Raw genomic sequence first — 23,880 nt, forward strand, 5'->3', positions numbered from 1 at the left:
TGCCAGGTCCACCGCTTCCTGGCTGTGTGACAACAGGCTAGTGACTTGGCCTTTCTGAGCGCCAAGTCCATCCGGACAAGAACAGTGCCCCCTTCTGAGCAGACTGCAAGGATCGCTGAGGAATGCCTGGCATAAGAGCATAAGTGCTCAATCTTGGCCAGGCAGCAGGACAAAGACAAGGTCCAGCTCCAGCCCCCTGGAACCTCCTTTGCTGCCCCCCCAGCCCATGCTACCCGGCTGCCCCCCACCTCCTGGCCTTTGCATATGTGGGGCCCTCTACTGGGAACACCCCTGCCTACCCTCCTTTGCCATGTGACTAATTTACACTCTTCCTCCAGGTCTCAACCCATGCATCACTGGCTCTGCAAAGGGGGCTGGGTGGGTGTCCCAGGGGGAGCGTGCAGGGGAGCAGCCCCTGAGGCAGATCCCACCCCCTGTCCAGGGCTTGTTAGGCTGTGGCTCTGGGGGATCTTGCAGGGGACAGCGACATCTAGTGGGCAGAGGACACATCGCCCTATCACCCCAGAGCACCCCAAGAGCCCAAGCGAGCAGAGGCTCACCCTCCATGGGAGAACCAGGGCACAGGGGTGCCAAGAAGGCCAGGCAGGCACAGTGCGTCACAGGCACCGACAGGGCTTAGCTCCCTCCCTTCTAGAACTCCTCCTGCCTCTTCCCGTGGGCAGCCGTGTTCCTGCGTGGCATATGCCCGCCATATGCTCTCCCTGTCACAGCATCCTCAGCGGGCCCGCAAGCAGCCTGCTGGCGGGGGTGGGGGTGCCTCTGAGCTGGAGCTCACCCCAACTGCTATAGCGAGCAAGCCGCTCAGGGAGCTGCTCCAAGACGTGCCAGCACCCCTGGGGGGAGGCAGGCCTATGGTCTCACATCACAGAAGCCAAGAGGCTCTGAGAGGCTGAGCAACTTACTTGAGGCCACATGGCCTGCAGAGCAGACAGGCATCTGTAAGGGGGGCTGTGTGGCACAATGCCCCGTGGCATTCTCTCCCTGCTGGACACTCTGCTCTGTGAGTCCCCTCTCTGGGAGACCCTGCACTCCCTCCTCGCCTGTGAGAGCTTCAGGTTGGTGACCATGGCCTGCTGGTCTCCTCCCGTTTGACAACCCCAGCAGGGAAATCTTCAGGGAACTCCCAGCCTGAAACCTGAAAGTGACTTTGCTTCCCCAACCGGGTTCCCCAGAGCTCTGGCGTTCTGCAGACAGGAGCTGGGGGGGAAAGTGAGGGGGTCAGGGGCTTGTCCCCTTAAAGCACAAAGTGTCTAGAGCTGATTTCCTTAGTAAGCACATGAGCACCCAAGTCCTAAGTGAAGGGGGAGGGGGGAGGAAGATTCCAGAGCTCTGCACCATGCAGGAAGTAACACTGGGGAATAGCAGGCTTAGCCCCTGCAGAAGCTGTGCTGAGGCAACTCCATGGAGCACTTTCATAGGCAACAGATGTTCACCGGGGATTCCGTAATCCTGGGCGGGGTCACTGAACCCCACGGCACAGGGTTTATTTAGGTCAGGGACCCGGAATCAGAATCCCTGGGTGGCAATCCTGCCTCTGCCACTTGTCACTTGTGCGGCTCAGGTGAGGGATCCCACCTGTTTGTGGCTCAGTTTCCTCATCTCTAAATGGAGCAATGACAGCTCCTCTCCAGGAACGGCAGTGAGGGTTCACTGAATTAACAGACTGTGTTACTTTTTCAGGGTTTATAACAAACTACCACAGGCTAGATGGCCTAAAACAACACAAATGGATTTTCTCATAGCCTGGAGGCCAGAGGTCTGAAGTCAAGGTGGGGGCAGGGCGGCCGTGCTCCCTTCCAAGGTTCTAGGGGAGGACCCTGCCTTGCCTCGTCCTGCTTCCGCCGGCGCCAGGCATCCGTGACTTGGCTTACGGCCACAAATTCCCATTTCTGCCTCCGTCTTCACGTGGCCTTCTCCCGTGTGCTGGTCTCCACATGCCGTTCTGACTGTGTCCAAATTCCCCTCTTCTTATAAGGACACCAGTCATTGGATTTAGAGCTACCCTAATCCAGTATGACCTCATTTTAACTGACTTACATCTGCAAAGACCCTCCTTCCCAAGGTCACATTCTCTCAGGTTCTAGGAAAACATGCATTTGGGGAAACACTCTCCAGCCCCTCCAGACATCCTCGGGGCTTGGAGCACAGCCTGGCACACGGAAGTGCTCCTGTGCACGTTGAGGGTACTGACCCTCACCGAACGCCTGAGACAGATGACCTAGGCCCACATTGACAGATGTCGACGCCAAGGTTCAGACGGTGAGCGTCTGCCTGCAATCAGCCTCACGACTGGGGCTCAGTCTTGTCCTCTCCGTTCCAGGGCATTTCCCGTGCTAATGTTGCCTTGGCCAGCGGCTGGGGCAGCCCAGGCATCTTCCCCCATGGCCATCACCAAATGCCCTGGAAGGAAGCCGATCTGAGGAGGCTTCCAGCCCACCTGGTCCCCACACCAGCCTCTCCTGTCTTCTGGATCCCCCTCTGTAGAAGGACGACCTTAACCTCAGGAGGAGAGCAGGAGGGCGTGGCCTGGTGGGGGCGTGGCCTGGTGGGGGCGTGGCCTCACAGGAGGCTATAGTCCTTGGGCGCTGAGCATTGTTATTTTCACCCATTACTAATACGGCAATGTCATCCTGGTGTAGGACGAATGTTGGATAAATGTTCACGGCTGGCGCAAGGCGCAAGAAGCTCAACCTGACTGCTGTGTTACCATCTATCAAACAAGCATCGACCCTCCTCTGCCAGACAGGGGACACTGCCCACATCACAGACAAGGTGAGGCCACCAGCCAGGCCGGCTCTGCCCCGAGCCTGGCTGGGCCGGCCAGGGAGGCGCAGCTGGGGGCACAGCACCCACCAGGGAGGTGCAGGGGGGAACACAGACCATCTCTGAGGTTGGCACATGGCAGGGCCTCATTATCCAGAGGACCAGGAGAATGACAGCAAGGCCCTAATGCAGACAGGAGGCAGGGACTTAGCTGCCTTGGACGGGGCTGAGGAAAGAGCTGGGTGCCAGGCTGCTGGGCAGCTGCCATATTACTCTGGCCTCTGGATGGAGAACAACCCAGGCAAGAGGAAAGGCCTTCTGGGTTTAGAAACAGTCTTGTATGCCCCCCAGGAGATTCGGACCCTGCCTACAGTTCAGAGGGCCTAGCAAGGAACAGTGGGCATCACGATGGGCAGGAAGGTCCCCAGGCCTCCTTCAGGGTTACCCCAGTTCTCTACTCCAGCCCTGTCTGGCTTCTGAGTCAGGCCGACCAGGGCCCCATGAAACAGAGAGAATGGCAGTGCCTACATCCCACCGAGTCGCTGATGTGTGCCAGGTTGGGAGCCAGGCACCAGAGGGAAGCTGATCCCTGTGCAGAGGGGCACCAAGGCTGGCTGGCGGAGGGCCAGGTTGCTGGCGCAGTCACCCACCAGTGTGTCCTGAGCATATGGTAGGACATCCTGGGACACAGCAGCAGACCAGCCCCAAGTCCTTCCCTGTAGGGGTGACCCTTAGGGGCGTCCAGGAGACAATGAGAGCAGAGGGGCAGGGCCTGGAAGAGCTGGAAGGAATTCTGTCCCAAAAGAGCACCGAGGCCTGGAGTCACCGTGCCACCTGGCAATTCCCCTGCTGGGAGTGCAACTGAGAGAGATGCGGACCTGTTTCCTCGCAAAACCTGTGTGCGTCTGGGTGCCAGCAGCTCTAACTCGTAATGGCCCAAAGTAAGAGCAGCCCGAATGCCCATTGACGGCGACAGATAAACTGCAGGCGGCATATCCACCCGCGAGGTACTATTCGGCCCTAGGAGGAAGGAAGCAGTGACACGCGGTGGCATGGATGAGCCGTTAAACAGCCTCCCAGGTCAGAGGAGCCAGGATGAAACGGCAGGTGTCGTGCGACCCCATTTATCCATGACATCCAGAACAGGCAAACCCACAGCGACGGAAAGCTGATTTGGGGCTGCCACGGCCGTGGCCAGGGAAACTGGAGAATTAGACACTGCAAGTACTGGTGCCTATTCTAATATCCACTGAACTCTACTTTAAATGGGTGAACTGTTATTAAAAATTGCACTTATAAAAGCACTTACAAAATGCATACTTTTTGTATGTCGGAGCGATTTCGAAGAAGGAATGAGCATGTATAGCTTTATGACCAGAGCAGTAAGACAGGTGAGGGCAGGCACCTGGCTTCCACGGCAAGGTGGTTTTGCTGGCGTGGCCAGGAAGGCTCAGGGAGGGGAGGTCCTGCCCAGATTCCCCAGGAGGCAGCATGGGCTGGCCACCCTGTCCCCGCCAGCCTAGCTTGCCAGGAGTCCTGGAGACAGCCAGCTGGTGCAGGAGGAGACCGCGAAGAGATGCCCCCGAGGCTGCTTGTCTGTACACTGTCAGTGGGTCCTTCTGGGGCCAGACCAAGACAGGGCACACATCTGGAGGGGGACAGGGGCTCCCCAGGGACTTCTCCCAAGGACTGTGTGGCGTCCTTGGGCAGAGACCTATAGTAAGGGGTCTGAGTTCCTTCTGAAAGAAAGGCTGCCTGCCTTCTCTCCCTGCAGTGGTCAGGGACAGGGGTGGCGGAGGGCTCTCGAGGGGCACAGCCAAGAGCTTTGGCTGGCCTCAGGGAGGTGACCGACATAATAATACACACCAGAAAGGTGAAGCATGTCCAGGTGGGTGCTGTCCCACAAATCCTACACACTCCCCAGCGGATCCCGCACCAGCCCGAGAAGACTTGTACCATCCCTGCTGCACAGATGAAAAAACAGAGGCAGGGAGAGGCACCCAGGTACGTGGACCTCAGCTCCATGGCATCAGCAGCCACAGTGCCCGTGACCCCGGCCATCCGCATGGAGGCAGTCAGGATGCTGGGCTGTGGGGGGCCATCTGCCCACCCTCCTGCCCAGTGGGAGCCTCAGCGGTTGCCCAGCACCTACCTTTGGGCACAGAGCTCTGGCAGGCAGACCTCACTCAAAGACAGGCCACCAGGCTATCAGAAAAATACCGTCCCCATGGCTACGATCGCTTCCACCCACAGGACAACACTTCTGAGAGCAAATGTGTGGCTTTTCCACACCAACCACCCACTGTGCAACAATGCGGACACCCGACACGGACTGGGTGCCCTGTGGTTTCATTCAGTGTTGACGGTGATGACCAGAGTCAGCCCCACGTGAGTACTCCACTCCAGACGCCAGTGCAAGTTCCCGGTCCCCTACGCCTCTAACCGACCAGACACTAGAAACTGAGGGCTCCCACGACCCCCACCTCGGATTCGCTACTTTGCTGGAGTGGCTCACAGAACCCAGGGAATCAAGACTGACTAGTACTGGTTTCTCGTCAAGGGTACAACTCAGGGATGGACACATGGAAGACCCACAGAGTCCCGCTGGGTGGACAGCTGGGCAGCGGGAGACCTGCTCAGCTCTGGGCCCCAAGAGCTGGCCTGGACGCCTGCCTGTCCCACGTGGTGGCAGAGAGCCCAGTGCTGCACTCTGAAGAGCTGTCGTGTCGCCGAGTGACTTCCACTGTTTGCTCCCCAGCTCTGTGTCTCAGCCTCCCAGTCCCGAAAGCGGGCAGACTGTCCTCCACTGGGGGCCGTTACATCTACGTGAGGCCCATCACATGCTGGACCCCAGCCTGGGTACGGCACCTGGCGAGAGCTACGTCAGACCCCTGCTGACCTCACATCGCTGGGCCCCATGCCTCCTTCCGTGAGGCCACAGGAAGGCTCTAAACCGGGGGTTCCCTGCTGCCCCATGGGACCCAGAGGAGGGGCTCAGCGGGGGTGGGCTCAGGCCCTGAGCCTCCCTCTGCAGCAGCTCTGCTCCTTTTGATTGGGTATTTGGGCTACTGGGTACAATGCGATCTAAACGAACACCAGTGTCGCTTACGAGTCCACTGCGCCTGGCTAAGGCAGGGTTGCTCGCTGTGCCTCCAGCTGCCTGGGCAAAACAGGGATCTGGCTGATTCAGTAAGGGAAGAGTCTGGGGCATGAAGGACTTCAGGCATGGCTGGACTCAGAGGCTCACACGCATCACCCGTGTCTGTGCCTGCTTCTCCCCGTCCTCCCAGCCCTGAGTTCTTCAGCACTGCCGTTGCTCTTGGCCATGCAATGCCCCCTTGAGCACTAACCAGAGCAGATGCTAAGTGCCCAGTGCCCACGAGGCTGGTCCAATCCAACCACCCCCAGCATTTAGCCTGTGCCTTCCAGGACTCTTGATCCAGAGCCTGGCCTACCCTCCCCAAGGGAGGAGCTCCCATGGACCAGACCAGGCTTGATGGGGGAAGATGGCACCATCCAGAGCTGCCTCTCCCTGCTTGGTTCCAGCTGAGATAAGGCTCCCAAAGGACTAATGCTGGTGTGTAAATATTAGATACTTCTGTCTCCTTCGAGACCAGTTACACAGAGCATGGCGGTTCCCCCAGGACTCTGCCTTCTACTTACTGTATCATCATTAACAGCCTATTAGGTAACAGCTGCTTGGAGAGCGAAAGAGAGTGAGGGAAAGAAGGAGGGAGGGGGATAAAGAGAGAGAGGAGAGAAGGAGGAAGGGAGGAGGAAGGAGGGAAAAGGGAGAGAGACAGGGAGGGAGGGGGAAGGGAAAGGGAAGGAGAGAAAGGGAGGAGAAAAGGGAGGGGGAGAGAGGGAGGAGGGGGGAGGGGGAAGAGGGAGGAGGGAAGAGGAAAGAGGGAAGAGGAAAGGGGGAGGAAGAAGGCAAGAGGGAGGGGGAGAGAGGGAGGAGGAGAGGGAGAGAGAAAGAGGCAGGGGGAGGGAAAGACACGGTGGGGGGAGGGAGAGAGGAAGGCAGATAGAAAAAGGGAAAGAAACAAAAGGAGAAAGAGACAGTGAGGATGACAGAGACACAGAAACACAGAGGGAGAGACAGGGAGAGTGGGAAGACACAGGACAGGTAGAAAGAATAGAGTCAGAGACATAGACACTGGGGAGAGAGGCAGGGAGGAAGCCCAGGGGGGCAGGAGGGAGCCGAGGAGAGGGCAGAAGGAGGGAGAAGAGGAGAAGGGGAGAAGAGGGGGGAGGAGGAGGGGAAAGGGAGGAGGAAGGGGGAGGAGGAGGAGGGGAAGGGGGAAGGCAGGGGGAAGAGAAGGGGAAGAGGGGGAAAGGAAGGGGAGGAGGGGGAGGAGGGGAAGGGAGGGGGAGGGGAAACGGGGAGGGGAAGGGCTGAAGCGAGGGGGAGGGGGGAAGCGAGGGGGAGGAGGGGGAAGGCAGGGGAAGGAGGGGAAGAGAAGGGGAGGGGAGGGAGAGGCGAGGAGAAGGAGGGGGAGGAAGAGGGGGAGGAGGAGGAGGAATGGGAGTAGGAGGGAAGGGAGGGGAAGGGGAAGGGAAGAGGCAGGGAGGAGGCAGCTGTGAGTTCTCTAAGGAGGCACAGCTCAGGCTGGCCTACCTGCGTGGCAGGGTCCCCAGCAGGATGTGCAGCCAGAGCCCACCCTCCTGGTCTGCCTGTGCTTGCAGCTGTGCTCTCTCCATAATGCCCTCGGCCCACAGGCAGGCAGGCAGGGCGCCTGCAGGCGGGGGAGGGGGGGGAGGCACCAGGCAGGCCACAAGAAACCCTTCTAGGGGTGGAGCTGCTCCCACCAGACCTTAACCCCATGGCTCTGAGCAATCTGTCCCCCAAGGATTCCACAGCAGCAAGATAAGCACTGCCACCCAGAGGAGCCCAGGACCTTTCTGCAGAAAGGCCTCCAGGTACTCAGTGGATGCCCAGCACTGTTCAGAAGAGAAAGGAGAGGGTCGGTGTCTCCAGGGCAGTTATAGGCAAGCCCCCCACCCCCTCTTATCTGCCAGGTGCCCAGCCCCTCCCTGCCTCCCATCTTTGAGTCCTAGGAACAGCCTCACGGGGCAACAATGATGGGCTCCATGCAGAGGCTGAGTGACCAGGCCACCTGAGGCCACCCAGCAGGGGAGTCCCCCACCAGGGTTCAAAGCCAGTGACCCAAGGTCAGAGCCATGCTCCTGAACATGAGCAGGAGCAGGAAGTCCTCTGCTGGAGGTGCAGGGACACAGCCCCCTTGGGGTAAGGGCCTGAGCCGGGTCCCCAGAGGAGGAGGAAAAGGAGGGCAGAGAAGCTGCTGTGCAATCAGCCAAGACCGGGAGCCCTCTGGTGAGTGTGACAGGGTCCCGCCTGCAGGATACCTCTCCCAAAGCCGCCCCCCGGGGATCCCAGTGCTTCGGAGCTGAGATCCCATCTACCCCAAGCCCGGGCCTCTCAGAATTGCTGCGACCTTACCATCCAGGTCCATCTGTCTGTACATCCCACCAAACCACAAATATTTCCTGAGCACTCACTACCCACCAGGTGCTTCTCAAGGCACCGGGACAGCATGCATGGCACACAGACCTGCCTACCTGGAGTCAAGGACACCTGTGGTCAAAGACCACGTGGTCAGGGAGGCCTTGGTGACCGCATGAATGAACCGCTGAAGGAACCGCATTCCCGGCAGAGGGAACGGACAGCGCAGCCAGAGGAAGCCGGTGGTGCCTGTGGGCACGGGGAAGGTGCTGCTCACCTCTGGAGACAGTCCCAGGGCCCTGGGGTGAGGATTTGGAATTTCCTTCCTTCCTAGGACACTGGGAAGCTGCCTCTGGGCCCTCGCAGAGGGTGACCCCACCAGGCCCCTCTACAAAGCTGCCTGGGGCTGCGTGTGGGGGCACACCCGTCACAGCTCCTGGAAGGAGGGCTGACCCCCACACCTCCCCCACCCCCCTTCAGCGTTCAGAAGTGGTGACAGATGCCCCCCAGCCAGGTCTGCTCCCCAGAGAGGGCTCTTTCATCACTTTCAGGCTGCCCTGCCCCCAGCCTCCGTTCCTGGTCCAGGGAGGTCTGGTGGGGTGGGCCTGCTGCCCCAGAGCCCCCGCCAGGACTTCAGGCTCCCTGGCCCTGTGAAGCATGTTACCTTCCCTCCTCTGGGGCTGGAAATAATTAGGTGACCGGGAACATAAATCACAGCCTGGCCCTGTACATCTGCTAATCACATCTGAGGATGGGCGAGGTGGGGGCACCTTGCAGGGGGGTCCACGCTCCTCACGGCCGCCATGCTCCCAGTGAGGGCGGGGGGCTCCAAGGCCCCCCAAACACACACCCACAGGGACACGCAGGCACTCAGACCCACCCCAGACACACTCACACATCCACACACGACTCCCACACTCCTACCACACAGGCACACACGGGCATCCACACCCATCCCCACACCCATCCGCTGATGAGGAATGGGAAACTGCTTTGGGGGTTTGGCGCCACCTAGGGTCCATCTCCTGGAACTGCCAGACAGAACCCGGCTGGCCCCAAGGCAGCACCTCCCACCCCCACCTCCCACCGCAGCCAGAGGAAGAAACTTCTTCCTACTAAAGACCCCAGTCCGTATCAGTTCTGGTACACAACCATATAAAAAGCACTGAATTAACTGGTAGCGGGAGGGAGCGCTAAGAGTTATTTTAAGAATTAAATATTTGAAACATTTAACATTAACTGCTTTCAAGTCAAGGTTAAGGCAAGTAACTTTATATCAATAATCCCACCAAAAGCACCAAAAGGGATCAGTTTTGAAGCCTCTTCCCCAACAATATTGGGCGGGCTGCCTACCATGGCTGTGATGGGAAGCTTCCTTTTTAAAAAAACATTTTAAAAATATTTTTATTTACTTACGAAAGCGAGAGAGCGCACAAGCAGGGGGAGCTGCAGAGGGAGAAGCAGGCTCCCCGCTGAACAGGGACATCCTAGGACTCCGGGATCACAGCCTGAGCTGAAGGCAGATGCTTAACCCACTGAGCCACCCAGGCGCTCCCAAAGTCCATGCACTTTGACACAAAACTGCCAAAACTGCCCCCCCCCGTCCTGTTCTCCCCTCCTCCTTCTAGGCGGAGCAATGGGGTCTGACAGGTGCACTCTCCCCAAGGCTGACTGTCATCATGCTACCCACCTATGGGGCTCCTTGCCATGTACCCCGTGACTCAGTTTACTCTTCGCACACACTGTGGCCCCTCACACACCTGACCCTTTAGCTTTCCCCCTCTCCAGGCTGGACTCCCTGTGGTCCCTCCTTACAAGCTCCGTCCAGCAGACACCTGGCCACTGGTGACCTGGTAGCAACAGGACCCAGTAGCAAACAGCCCCATCAGCACCACGTAGCTTGAGGGCACGGCAAGCGGGCACCTGCCCCCAGAGACTTCCTAGGGCCTCCCTCCTCCTCCAACGAGGGATGAATAGATGCCACCTCAGGACAAAACTGACCCGGAGAAAGCCAGCAGTAAACAGTCCCCTAGCCCCTGGGAACATTTCTTCTCATGCCAAAAGGCTTTTAAAAAATGTTAAACATTGAGACACAAGATTTTAAATGGTCAAACAGCACACATGCTGCACAGTTAAAGGGAGCGGCCCTCAGACTTCCAGGAATGGCCGATGTTCACACTTTGCTGTACATCTTCGCCAAATCTGCCATGCACACGTGTGTGTGTGTGCACGCACACATATTCTCATTTGTCAAAACACAAGTCAGAGCACAGCAGACGCACAGACCTGTAATACTGTGGGATGTTTCCAGCCCCGCCCTGCCAGCTGCACAGAGGTGCACGCACACCTCCCTCGGTTTACCTCTCAGCGGGGGTCCTGTTGGCTGCACAGCTGGGTGGGTGTCTGTGTGGCCCTCCCTCTTCCACACATGTCGGGCTGCTCTGTGGCCCCGGAGGGGAAAGTGACAGCAGGGGACACAGAACTAGCAGCAAAACCATTAGGTCAAAGGGATGCACGTCCCCACTGGGTAGAATCCTTGCTGGCTTCCCGCGTCATTCTCCTTTGGGGCGGGCGGCCCCTGGAAGCTGGAAGAGGGAAGGGACAGCTTCTCCCTGGAGCCTCTGGACGGCACCAGCGCTGCTGACACTGTGACATGAGTCCCGTGAGACATGGTGCACTCCTGGCTTCCAGAGACTACTTCGGATGTTATCCAGGCATGGTTATTATTAAGATAACAAATGTGTGTTGTTTTTACGCCGCTAAGTTTGTCTTCATGTGTTACAGCAGCTGCAAGAGACTTCAACGCGTGCGTGGCCCCTGGCCGGCTGCACGTCACGGTCCCCTGAGGAACTCTGTAAGTTATAAGCTGAGCCCAGGCTTCACCCCCACCCCAAATCAGAATGCCCAGGTACTGCTGGCATCTGGGTTTTTCTGAGGAACAGCCAGGGTGGGGGACACTGCCTGAGACCTCCCGCCCCCGGAGCCCCCTTTCTTGCCCCAGCACTGGCTGGGCTATGGCACAGGGCTCCCCCCACTTGACATCCCACTGCCACAGCCCCCATCCCCATGACCAGCAGGCCACCGTGGACCTCTCCGGGCCTATTTCGCCATCTGTAAAATGCCAGTGACAGCACTCTCCTTACTAGGCTGCTGTGGGTTTCAAATAAGGAGGTGTGTGTAGAGGTTGGCACAGGGCTCACCACCCAGACGGTGGTACTGAGATCAGCCTGCTGTCACCTTCGCCCCAGAGAGGACATGGTATCACGTCGCAGAGCAGAGCTGGACCAAGAACCACGCACAGCCCTGGTCCACACACAGCCCTGTCCCTATTCGCCCAAGGCCCCATCTGCTCCCGCACCTTGAATGCCCCCCAGCCCAGCAGCCCAGGTGCCTGAACGCTGAACACGCACAGGGTGTCACCGCAGAAGGCCTAGCCGCCCAGCCCCACTGGTTCCTTCAGATGGCGTCCATGGGACCCAGCAAGCAGCAGGACAGGCGGCCAAGGCCTGTGTGCAGAGCCACGTCCAGCAGGGGGCACCACTGAGGGCTGTGGGATCCTGGAGGGCGGGGAGGGGCCAGAGGGCAGTTGGGGAGAGGAGGAGGACATTTGGGCAAGGGAAGAGGAAGGCATTCAACTCCTCCTCAGTGCCAGGAAATCTGTGGACACTTAGCAGCATGCAGCTCTGAGATGCGGGCAGCAGGATGACCGCAGGAGCAGCGGGATGGTGGCATGCCAGGCCGGCCAGGGTGAGAGCTGTGCTGGGAGCAGTGGGTCATGGAAGGAGACCTGACTGACCTGGGGCTGCAGAGGGCAGCTGGGAGAGGCGAGCGGCCTTCCAGGGACTGGCTCCCTCCCCGGCAGCCACCACAAAGGATGGGCAGGCTGCCTGGGCCAGGCCAGAAGGCGCCTAGGGAGGATGCCATAAGGAGAGTCTGGACTATCCTTGGTCCTAAAGCAAGGGCAGGGGATAGAGCCCGGGGAGAGAGAATCCTTTGGGGCCTGGTTGCAAGCCCCACCACCTCCAGGAAGCCCTCCCTGACTATCTTTGCAGGGCTCAGTACTTAAAGCAAAGGGTTCTGGATTCTTGCAGACCTTAGCTTGAACCTTGTTATGGCCTATTCCTCAATGGCAGCACTAGGGGGCGGGTGGCGTGGGGTGCACATCAGGTAAAAGACACACTTCTTTCAGAGACGCACTGACAAGCCCTCCCCAGTGGTGCGTGGTACATGCTGAACAACCAGCTTCCGGAAACCACAAAAGCAAAACCAAAAAACAACTCTGATTTGTAGCATCTGCTTATTTCCACGGTATAAATACTCCCAGCGCAGCCAAGTTCAAGCTCCGGACGGGATGTCACTCAGCGTGGAGTCAGGAAGAGGTGTGCACGTTTGGGCCCCAGTGTGGAGGGAGTGCCCAACAGAAAGCATGGGGACCACAAGCGAGACGATCTGTGCAGGCAGGCCAGCCTGTGGCCTGGGGCTCCCTCGGAATCCTCCAGCGCCCCTGCAGGGGAAAGCCCCGAGCCCCACCTTGATGCAGATCAGGCTCAGAAAGGGCAGGCCACGAGCCCGAGGCCCACAGCGGGCGAGTGTCAGAGCCAGGTTCAGAGCCTGCTCTGTCTCCAAAGCAGGGAGCAAGGCTTAGGACAGGTGCAGGGGCAGGACAGGAACCTGCCTCCGCACGCACCCTGAGCTGGACTCAGGGCCGAAAGGACCCAGGCACAGCTGCTGACAGCTCTGTACTCACAAGGCACCTTCCCAGGCGCCTGGGGGGCTCAGTCTTGGTCAAGCATCTGACTCCTGATTTCAGCTCAGGTCATGATCTCAAGGTTGTGGAATGGAGCGCCACGTACAGCTCCAGGCTCAGCACAGAGTCCGCTTGAGATTCTCTCTCCCTCTGCCCCTCCCCCTGCTCATGAGCATACAAGCACTCTCTCTCTAGAAAAATTTAAATAAAAATTTTTTTTAAAAAGCATTTTTCAAAAGTGAGCCAGGACGGTCAAAACTAGGATCAGAATATCTCATTTGCCATCTGTGTGGATGCGGGAAGGACCCAGGCTGCACCAAGAGGAGGAGTGTGGGATTCCCACGGGGAAGCCACTGCCGGGGCAGCTCCTGTTGGGGGGTGGTGGTGCAGAAAACACCCGGAGGCCGCACGTGTGGCCGGAGCAGTGACTACAGCTGAGCACTGAACTTGTGTTAGTCACCGTCCCAAGACCCTGTGCAGGCAACACCAGCGTCCCCACTTTACAGATGATGAGGCTGAGGCTCAGAGAGATTCGATGACTTGCAAAAAGCCGCCCAGCTAACTGACTAGAGGTGCCGTGGGCCCGCAGACCTAATTTTCCCAGGTCCTCCAGCCTGTCTGCCCCCCAGATCACAGACCTCTGCACACAGCTCAACGCTCTGCCTGGTGCTTCAGGATGGATGGATGCACGCTGTCACCAGCAGCGTGAGACACGGAACATTCCCAGCCTCCTGGAGCTCATGTCCCTTCCCAATTGCCAGGTCTCACTGCGGGCCTGAGCAGCTGGTTTGCCCGTCCTTGCACCCCCTGGAACACATTCTAGTACAGAGATTCTTGACCCCACCCCTTTCCAGCCTGGGGGCCCCTCACTCAGGGATGTGGGATTTCAGGACCCAGCACGGGGTGCCCGCGGTAAAGAACAGCTATCAGCTGACCCACAACGAAAGGCAAAATCACAGACCCCTGGTGACCCACACTGTCTGGAGGGGGACAAACTATCCAGAAGGAGCCCTCCTGGCTCCATCCCTCTTACTTCTCTTGGCCTCAGCTCCCTCTCTTGCACAGAGGTCACAATCTACCTGGAGAGCTGCAGGCAGAGTTCAAAGGCAAAGGGTCTGGCCCTGAAGATACGGGGGCTGCTGGGAAGGTGTGCACCTGAGCCCCAGCTCAGAAAGAGGCTCCAGGGAGGGGGAAGGGCTGGTGGGAATTCTCAGAGTGTGTCCATGTCCCTTCTGGTGGCTCCTCCAGCATCCCCGTATCCGCCCCTCCTGCATCCCCTCGTCCCAGCTGTCGGAGGACGCATTTCTGCCTGCTTTGCTCCCATCCCTGGCCTTGCTTGGTGTCCATGTGTCCCCACGGAGGCAGCCACCTTTCCTCCCTTCTCCATATGAGTCATGGTGGTCTCTTACACACCCAGCTCTGGTCATGGCACCCTCCTGGCTGCCTTCCAATGGCTTCCCCTGATGTTGATACAAGGGCCACACTGCCTTCCCCAGGCACTGGCCTGCAGGGAGGGTCTCACCTGCTGGGCACATAGTATGTGTTCGTTAGGTGTCTGTTGGAGGAACTGACTGCGGGAGAGTAGAAAATGGGAAGGAAGTCCGCAGTCAGGGTAGGGGAGAGGAACAGGCATCAGCACCCTGTACACGCCCCAGCCCTGACCAGGCCTGGGCCAAGGGCTGGCCCCCACAAAGCTCAGGGTCCTGGGGCCATCAGAGAGAGCCAGCAGCCAGAGGCCGGGGGCCCTCCCCTGATGGAGCTCTGACCCAAATCCTGCCTAATTCCTCCAAGGGGGGAAGAGACAGAGCAAGCAGAAGGGCCAAGACAAGCAGAGAGCCTTCCAGAGCCCCTTCCCAGGACGCACTGAGGCAAGGGGACGCTCTCATGCATGCTCCAGATTCCACCAGCAGAACCAGGAGCCGAGGGCTGACGAAATCCCACCTATTGGAGGATGCCGCCTGCCTGCCCGCCTGCCCCAGGCCCCAGCCTCCCACAGCATCCCCTCCAGGGCTGCAAGGCATGGGCGGGCTGCAGAGGGCAGAGGGATGTCTCCAGAACACCACCTCCTCTGGATGACTGCCTCCATGGGAGGCATGGTTCAGGAAGAAAAACAAACACGCACTTGGGGGGAGGGAGGAAGCAGGCAGCAGATGCTGGCAGGCGAGACACAGTGTCTGGAGGAGGTCAGGGCAGGCTGGCGGGTGGCTGGGCTGGAGGGTGGCCCCCCGGGTGCCCTGTGGCGCCAGGCCAGGGTCGGGCCCCCAGGCTCTTCCGGTTGGGCCTGGCAGGGAACTTGGTTAGAGAAAGTATCCCTGGCAGAATGCCACCACCCAGGGGTCCTCCTGCACCCACGGCCAACATTCCCGGCCATCTTGGGTCTGACAGCACCGGTGGCTGGGTGGCCCAGCCCAGGGCCCCAGGCCTCAGCCCCTTCCTGTCCGCTGCTCTTGCCTGTGGTCAAGCCCTGGGCTGTCCTCCCCCAGCACCCCTTACTCATTCACTCACCAGTCATTCGGGAGCTCCTAGGCCCCACTCAAGGCACTGGGGTTACAGCAGTGGACAGACCTGTCTTGGCCGGCAGAGTTTCTGCTCATTTACCCTCCATGGCTCCCCACTACCTTCAGGACGGGACAAACCCCCACGCACATGCTCAAAGCCATCAACCCAGGCTGGAGCTCTCCTCTCTGGACTCCAGCACCCCCCGCACCCCCAGCCCTCCAGTCATCCGGACAGGCCCCTGCAGTGTGCACGGTACCCACGTTCATGAACCCCTCCAAGCCTCTGCCCGCGCTGGTCCCTCCACCAGGCACACCATCCTGTCCCCTCTGCACAGGACTCATTTTCACTGCTTCTTCAGGACGCCTCCCTTGTCCATTCCACGAGACGCTAGCGTTAAACTGAAGACCCCTGGTGTGAACTCGAGGTGACGCGCGCACTCGGGTGTATGTGAGTCACAGGAGATCTTACAGGAGGGAGAAGGATGTGGGGCCTGAGGAAGGGGTGTCAGGGGTAGCTGGGCAGAGGTCCTGGGATGGGGGACTGCCTGGAGCGGGCAGGAAGGCCACAGTTTGGAGGCTTTGCAGGTGGCAGGAGTCATTCGCTGACAGACCCTGGGGCCCTCCACTCACAGCTGGAAAGGGAACTGTTGTCCAGAGGCCACTCTCCTGCTCATGAACCTTCGAGAGCTCCCCATGGCCCAGCCACAAAGTCTAAGAGATGCTGGGCACCCAGGAGTGGGCATTCACAGCCCTCATGCTGGCCCAACCCACCCTCTCTCCTCCACTCCTGACCCTTTCTCCATCACCCAAAGGCCCCTGCTGTTCTCTAGTTCCCAAACGCCCCTCCCTCTCGGCTCCCCCTGACCCCCGGTTCTCAGCCCTCCTTGTCCTCTCAGGGAAGCCCCCCTATCCACCCCAGGCAGCCTGAACCCTGTCCCTCTGCAGTCTTCCAGGCCCGTCATCTTGGCGTTCCCCCCTTGAAGTAGGTACCCTGTCCAGCCCATTTTACAGGTGAGGCTGAGGTTAGGTCACACGCCCAGGCCACACAGCTCTGGAGTGAGGGGCTGGGCTGGGGACAGGGCCGCACTCCGGAGTGCCTTACACAGCTTGGAGAGGTCACAATATTCCTCACTGGGTGCCTTTCATTCCCTACCGGGACCCTGCCAGCCAGGGGACCCGAGCTTCTAGCCCAGCAGGCCGGAGATATAGCCCCAGCGGGGAGAACGCCACACGAGGGATGTGACCGTGAACCTCTGTGGACTTGAGCAGACTCAGACCTTTAGGAGTTTAACAACTGGGATCAGCATCTGCCCCGGCACTGGCCACACCACAGGGGACAGCCACATGACCCCGGACAAGGTGCCTGAGCGCTCCAGGCCGGTTCCCTCCTCTCCACAGCGGGGAAGTCGGGTAGATGGCCCCCGAGGTCTCCCGGACCACTGGGCACCACCGGGCACCACGGGAGAAGGCCAAGTCTTGCCACCCTTTCCGGTTGAGGCTGCGCCGCGGGCCTGCCCCGGACGGACAGCGGCAAGAGGAGGGAGGAGCCAGGAAATCCGGGCGGGGCGGCGCCCACCCCCAGCCCCGGGCCAGGCGCCGGAGGGGACGCCGGCTGCCCCCAGAAACGCGCTCCAGATGCGCGCGCGGCGCTGCCAGCATTCCTGGAAGGTAACGCCAGGCCGGGCGGGGGGCGGGGGCGGGGGCGCAGCCCGCCGCCAGATGTGCACGGCGCACAGCTGCCCCCGGCTAATAAGGTCAGCTCCTGGCTCCGGCGAGCCGCGCACACACCAGCCGCCTCCGCCCGCCCGGCACCCGCCGCCTCGCTTCCTGGGGCGGGAAGGAGGCCCCCCCTCCCCCGGCCACAGGGGGAGGGCCCGAGCCCCCCGTGGGGACCGGGAAGGGCCACTGGGCTAGTTGGGGAGAGGTCGGCATCCCCCACCCCTGGGGGAAGGAGCCGACCCTCCCTTTGGGGGGAGCAAAAACACCCAGCACCCTTCCCCCCCCCAGCCAACCCCTCCCTGCGAGGGGTGGGACCCCGAGATGGGACCCCACCCCCTTGCAGTTGGAGGAGAGGTGGGGATGAGCGGGGGTGTTGGGGGGCTTGCTCTGATTTTCTCTTGTATTAGCTGTTTCCCTTCAGAGATTGAGAGACCACATGCAGTGTTCTGTGTCCTAGCCTGAGGGGAAGGGCAGGCATTCCACATGCCCCCTAGGTTGGGGATCCCCACTATGGGCTGGCCCTGCTTCGGTGGGAAGCACAGCTGTGGGGAGCTGGGGCTCCTAGGATTCCCTGCCCTACAAGGGAACTCACCCCCCCACACACAGCATGTCCCCTCCACCTCACCCCACCCCGGGAACACCCTGTCCTCCATTGGGAGATGTGAGGTCACCAGCCTGGGGTCGTGGGGGGCAGGGGGAAGGGGAGCCAGTTGGGAGATCAGAGCCCAGATTCCACTCCTCCCTTCCATCCAGGTCCCCCACAGGGCCAAGGGCAGCCCCCCTCCTGCCCCCTCCTCCCTAGATAAAGGCGCCGGCAGCCGCCTTTGTTTCTCGGGTGTAAACCGAGCCAGATGCGGTCTAATCCCCCAGCTGGGCTGGATTTGCTGGCGGCTTTGGCTCTAGAGCCTCCCAAACCCTTGAGCCCCGCCTGCCCGGCTGGCATTTGCAGGGCTGCTGGGGGTGGGGGTGGGGGTGCTGGTAGCCTCAAGATCACTCTTCACCCACCTGAGGGCCAAGGACAGGGTGAGGCCCCTGGCTTTGGGGGATCCTGTCCTCCTGGGGCCAAAAGACTTTGGGTGAATCACATGACTCAGAGCCTTGGTTTTCTTATCTGTAAACTGGGAATGATGAGGACAAAACCCACAGGTCCTATAGCTCAGAGACTTTTATTAGAATGGTGCTCACCTCCCTGACTCCCCACGAAAAGCCTACAGTGCCCCATCTAACCACACACCCCATCTCCAGAGCACAGAGCAGTGGGGACAGAAACGGAGATGCCTACGGAAGTCTGTAGGCGCACCTCATTCCTTCCAAGAACCCGGAACCCAAGGAGGCTGGTGCTAATACTAATCCCACTGCACAGAGGAAGAAGCTGAGGCCCAAAAAATTCCCAAGGCTAGTAAGAAACAAGATTATCAGTAAAATAGAGAAATGGCCCAGGTCACTCAGCAAATGGAAGGCAGTGGATAGATGCCCCAGGAACAAATGCTCGAGCAGCAAGGGGGCACATTCTCAGCTTCTGCCCAAGTCCCCTGGTAGCACTAGGTGGGGTCTTCAGAGTGTGGTCTAAAGCCCTCCAGAATCAGATCCCTGAGAGTCTTGTTAAAAACTGCAGATTCCTCGGCACCGGCCTGCCGTACCCACCAGAGTCCCACGAGGAGGCCCAGGAATCTGCGTTTATTACAGGTGTGTGTATGCGATGGGGGGGGGGGAGGGGGTGAGCAGGGGAGCTGCGTTCTATGCTGCTGCCCAGGTGGTCTGTGCCCTCTGTGTAGGGGGGTGTGTGTGTGCCAGGGGGTATGCCAGGGGAGGAGGGGCCTGGGGTAGGCCCAGCCAAAGGCAACTCTGAAGGGGGCCCTCTGTCCCCTCTGGGGCCCACCCTATAGCCCTGGGCCACCCGGGTTGGGAGCACAGCCTCACCTGGGCTGGTCCAGCCAGAAGGTGGGCGGGATGCCAAGCGCAGAACCTGCCAGAGTGTCTGATGGATGCGGCGCCTCCTTCCAGAGGCCATTAATCATCCGAAGAAACTCCCTGTCAGTCCCTCTGTTCCCACTGCCTCCGCCCATGCACAACCCCCACATGCAGACGTGCAGACCACGCCCACATGCACACACACGCACACGCACCTCACGCATGCAGATGCACACCACACCCCCGTCTGCATCCGCCACACATGCAAAGAGCACACGCGGCACCCAGGCTGTGCACGCACATGCATTCCACGCCCGCAGCACGCAGGCTCTGCATGTATACACGTCACACACACACACACACACACACACACACACAGCACACAGCACACATGCACACCGGCACAGACTTCAGACACCACACACTGATCCCGCACCACACAGTGCGCTCACACCATACAGAGCACGTGCACACACATACATGTGTGACCGTCCCAGTCAAGGTCGTTCCCACCCTGTGACAGGGGGCAAACAGGGCCCTGGAGCTCTTACAAATTACCCCAAAGGCCAGACCACCCTGTGCAGCCTCCACTCCAGGGCCCAGCCAGGTTCCAGCCCCACGGTCCTTTGCTCGGGGCCACAAGGCTGTCAGCCTGGTACCTCTCGGGGCTTTGGCTGGTGGACAGAGTGATTAATAAAAAATGAGGAAATGAATTACTGATGGGCTGATAAACATGGCTTGGCAGACACCTTGCCTTTGCAAGCAGGGAGGGCAGTCATGGTGAGGGTTCTTTGGGGTGGGACCGTCCTTCCCCATGCATTTCACTGATGAGAACAAGGGCCGGGTGGGGGACCCGTCCAGAGCAGGCAACTCCCCGAGAGACCTCTGGGACAACAGCGTGGAGATCCCCGCCCCCGCCTGCCCATCACCCTCTCTGACCCAGAAGCCCAGCCCTGTGTGTCTGGCCTGGGCTCGTGCGCCTTACACATGGGAACCCCGGAGCCGTTCATTCATTCACCCACTCCTACCCAAAAGGACACAAACACAGGGTTGAGATTCTGAAGATGCAACCGGGTGGAGAGAGGCTGTCTTCAGCGGAGCAGTCGGGCCTCCAAGAGGAGGCGACACTTGAGTGTTGGATGAAAAAGAGCTGGTGCCCCGGACAGAAGGGCAGGGGGCTGTGCAGCAGGACCCCCCCCCCCCCACTCCAAAGCCCAGGAAGAAGCACCACCTGAGGGTCTGTCCATTTGGCTCCCACACCCACATCCTCAGCAGGACAAGGCACCAGGAGGCAGTCCTGTCCCTCTTTGCTCCCAATTCGGTCCACACCCTGAGCCCCCATCCACCCACCCACCTGAGGGTGTCTGATGGGGTAGTCTGAGTCCTCCCCCCAATGCCCCCATCCATCCTGTGCTGAAGCTTGAGGCCTGAGGGGAGCAGAATCTGCAGAACGTTTCCATTCAGATGGGAGGCCTGGTTTTCTCGAAGCGTGCCCCCAGGAAGCGCCTCGTGGCCAGGGCCTCTCACTGGGGTTTAGTATCCAGAAGGCAGCTCCCAAGGAAGAAGTCATGAAAGCACTTGGCTCAGTGTGGCCTTGTGGTGACAAGCATGTGCCTTCTAAGGGATGTAGCAAAGGCCAACGCCTTCACTGTGGCCCGTCTGCCAAAAAGCCTCACTCACTGCTTTCTGTCTCCCACGCCCAACTGTGGGGAAGCAAATCTGGCTGGGCCCAGGCCCCAGGAGCCTGACACCCCCTAAACCAGGACAGAGGGGTTGCCAAGCGCAGGCACCAGCAGCTGTCAGAGAAGAGGCATGGAGCAACACCCACCAGCTGTGTTGGCACCGGGGGTCCTTGGAGGCCAGGACCATGATGACTCTACATTTGCTTTCTCAAGTTTTTCTAGATCTTCTAAGTTTTCAGGCATCATTTTGTGCTGGGGAAGCAGGGAGTGTTACAAAAGACACTCACGGGAGGAAGGAATAGAAATGGCCTTGATACAGAAGCGAAACCATCAAGGTTTGGATGGGCTTTGGGACCTCGGTCGGCAGCTCTTACAAGGAAGACCCTGCTGAACCCCCCGGCAGCTCCACGCGACAGCGCTGAGGAAGGCAGAGAAAGGGGCTGCGTCCAGCCAGGTACTCCTCTGTTCCACCCGTGCGTCCAACTACTGGTCCATCCATCCAAGCTCCCATCTGTCTGGCCCTCCACACACTCAACTGTGCATGCATGCATCCATTCGTCCATCCGTCCTCTTTCCATCTTTCTGTCCTTCTGCCCACTCATTTGTAGTAAGCACCTTTTTTGCCTTACCTAACCAGCATCTGCCCCACCCCTCACCCGGCGGTGCTGTCAATCAGCACACTCCCTTTCCCTCCATAGAGGTGGGCAGGTGCTCTGGGGCTGAGCCAATCAGGATCTTCCCTGGGACATTAGCTAGGAAACTGCTCTTCTCCCCCATCTGGAGTCACTAGATGTCAGCCTCAAACTGCTTGCTGGTGGTACTCTCTGACAGCCTGTGAAGAGAACCTGCCAATGAATGAATCCCACCCAGGAGAAAGCGGAACTGAGGATGGAGAAAGGCAGAGGCCTGGAGGCATCCGATGAGCCAGAGACCCACGGTGCCTGAAGCCAGCATCGCCCTCAGTCTGTTCAATAATGCCCCATCTTGGGGCGCCTGGGTGGCACAGCGGTTAAGCGTCTGCCTTCGGCTCAGGGCGTGATCCTGGCGTTATGGGATCGAGCCCCACATCAGGCTCCTCCGCTATGAGCCTGCTTCTTCCTCTCCCGCTCCCCCTGCTTGTGTTCCCTCTCTCGCTGGCTGTCTCTATCCTGTCGAATAAATAAATAAAATCTTTAAAAAAAAAAAAAATAATGCCCCATCTTGCTAGTGTACACTGGACTTGGGCTTGTCACTGATGGACAGAAGGGGGCATTGGTCACACAAGCCCTTCTAATACAGTACCTGGTGATTTAGAACCTTCTAGATGCTCATCCCTGAGTTAGATAAGGATGCCCTAAAGACAAACGAGCTTTGTGCTTGCCTGCCAGCTGGACAGGCAGTTCTACAACAATGAGGAAAGCCACACAGGTATCAAGGCCAGCATGAGGTCAAAAGGGGACAGAAAAGGTCCCTATCACTAAGCCTCAGTTTCCCTATCTATAAAAAGGAGACAGCATTCCTATCGTGCAAGACTGCTCAAAGATCAGGGATGAAGTAAGCCATCTGAGCTGCCCACCCACCAGCCATTCCTACCCCCTTCTTTTCTGATGGCACAGCCTGCCCCCATGAAGTCTGAAAAGGTCAGAGACTCATATCCCTAGCACCCCGGCAATTACAGCTGGGCAGATGACCAGCCCTGGATAAGTGGACTCAAGTTTGCTGAAATCTTCTGGGAAACACTCTCCCCCAAAAGAGAAAAGGGCAAGAGAGCCCCCTTCCGCTTCCCATCCCTCTTCTGGATATTATCATGTGAGAACGTGATGCTTGCAGCTATGGCAGCCAGCTTGCAACCATGAGGAAAGGGTCAAGAGAATCATACTTGAAGAAAAAGGTCACCTCTTATACACTTGGGGCTGGGAGGTGGGGTTTACACTCGCTGTTGGTTGTGGGAGGTGGTCTCATGAAGCAGATAAAAGCAGTGATTCTGGAACTAGTCTTTTTGGGTTCAAATCGGAGCTCTACTACTTGCTGGCTGTGTGACCTCAGGCAAGTTACTTTACCTCTCTGTGCTTTCATTTTCATCTCTATAAAATGGGAATAATATTTAGGAGTGTTGAATAATTTAGTACAGCTTGAAAACCTCTAGCACGGCGCTCAGCACACAGAAAGTGCCCAACAGACATGAAGTGTAATTAGCCATCAGTAAGAAAATGTGGGGGTCAGGGAGGGCCAGGCTGGGACCGGGCAAGCCGGGCAGGCACAAAGGCCCAGCCCGCGGGAGCTGAACAGGAGCCGTGAGTCTGCTCCCGGCCTTGGCACCGTGGAGGCTGCTCTGACTTGCTCTGTGTTCGCCCTGCCAAGGCCGGAGCAGCTGGCTCCAGGCTGCCGATGACGCAGCCGCCTCGCCCTCCACCCGCTGGCTGTGCCGCCCTTGCCCACCGAGAGCCGGGCTGGCGGCCCGCAAGGTGGGCGTCCCATTGGCCTGGGGGGACGTTGGCCCCCAGTCCAGTGGTGGCCCCCCTCCTCCCTGCAGGCAGCACTCCCTGACTCCCCGCCAGTGAGTTTCACCTTCGGCGGAGAGAGCGGTGTCTCTCCGCCCCTCCCGCCAGAGCCGAGTGTGAAAGCAATTCCGCTTGGCGGCCTCGCAACAGTGAGTCAAAAACAGTTGTCTGGCTTGTCGGATGCCCAGGCCCTGCACAGCTCAGAGCAGGCTGCCGGGCTGGGGGCCACGTAACCCTCTCGGGTGTGTTCTCTCCAGCGAGGGCCGGACGCCCCAGGCTCAGGGTGTATGTGTGTGTGTGGGGGGGGACACCAGGGTGCTTTGCAGCAGGGTAGAAGGCGGCTCACATCTTTCTGCACCGTCTCCTCTTCTGCTCTCTGGTCTTCTGGGCTCAAGAACATGTTACTGCTGACCCTCCCTCTGCTACCAAAAGCGGATCAGACATGACTGAGCTTCCCTCCCTCTCTGCCAGCTCTATGGGGTTCTCTTGGGGCTGGGATGCTGTAAAGAGCGACGCTAGGCACGGCCTGCAGGCAGGGACTTGGCTGGACACACAAGCCTCCTGGCCTCTCCGTGATGACCCCAGACACAGG

The 23,880-nt window shown here is 59.3% G+C and overlaps 1 protein-coding gene and 1 long non-coding RNA gene across 6 annotated transcripts in view; one reads left to right on the forward strand and one right to left on the reverse strand.

Annotated features, from left to right (window-relative positions):
- The window catches only part of GSE1 (Gse1 coiled-coil protein), a 408,420-nt gene that overhangs the window by 337,161 nt on the left and 47,379 nt on the right, over positions 1-23,880 (reverse strand). The window lies entirely within an intron of this gene.
- On the forward strand, positions 17,037-21,982 carry LOC123776686 (uncharacterized). 2 transcript variants are annotated; one of them, XR_006775446.2, is made up of 4 exons: positions 17,037-17,164; positions 18,831-18,901; positions 20,162-21,262; positions 21,640-21,982. It is a non-coding gene; the product is annotated as an uncharacterized LOC123776686 (long non-coding RNA). The 2 variants fall into 2 exon arrangements; XR_006775447.2 differs by having other exon boundaries at positions 17,038-17,164; positions 21,022-21,262; positions 21,640-21,981.

The sequence above is a fragment of the Ursus americanus genome, chromosome 21, assembly GCF_024610735.1.
Source record: "Ursus americanus isolate L20-20 chromosome 21, mUrsAme1.1.p, whole genome shotgun sequence".
NCBI classification, from domain to species: domain Eukaryota; kingdom Metazoa; phylum Chordata; class Mammalia; order Carnivora; family Ursidae; genus Ursus; species Ursus americanus.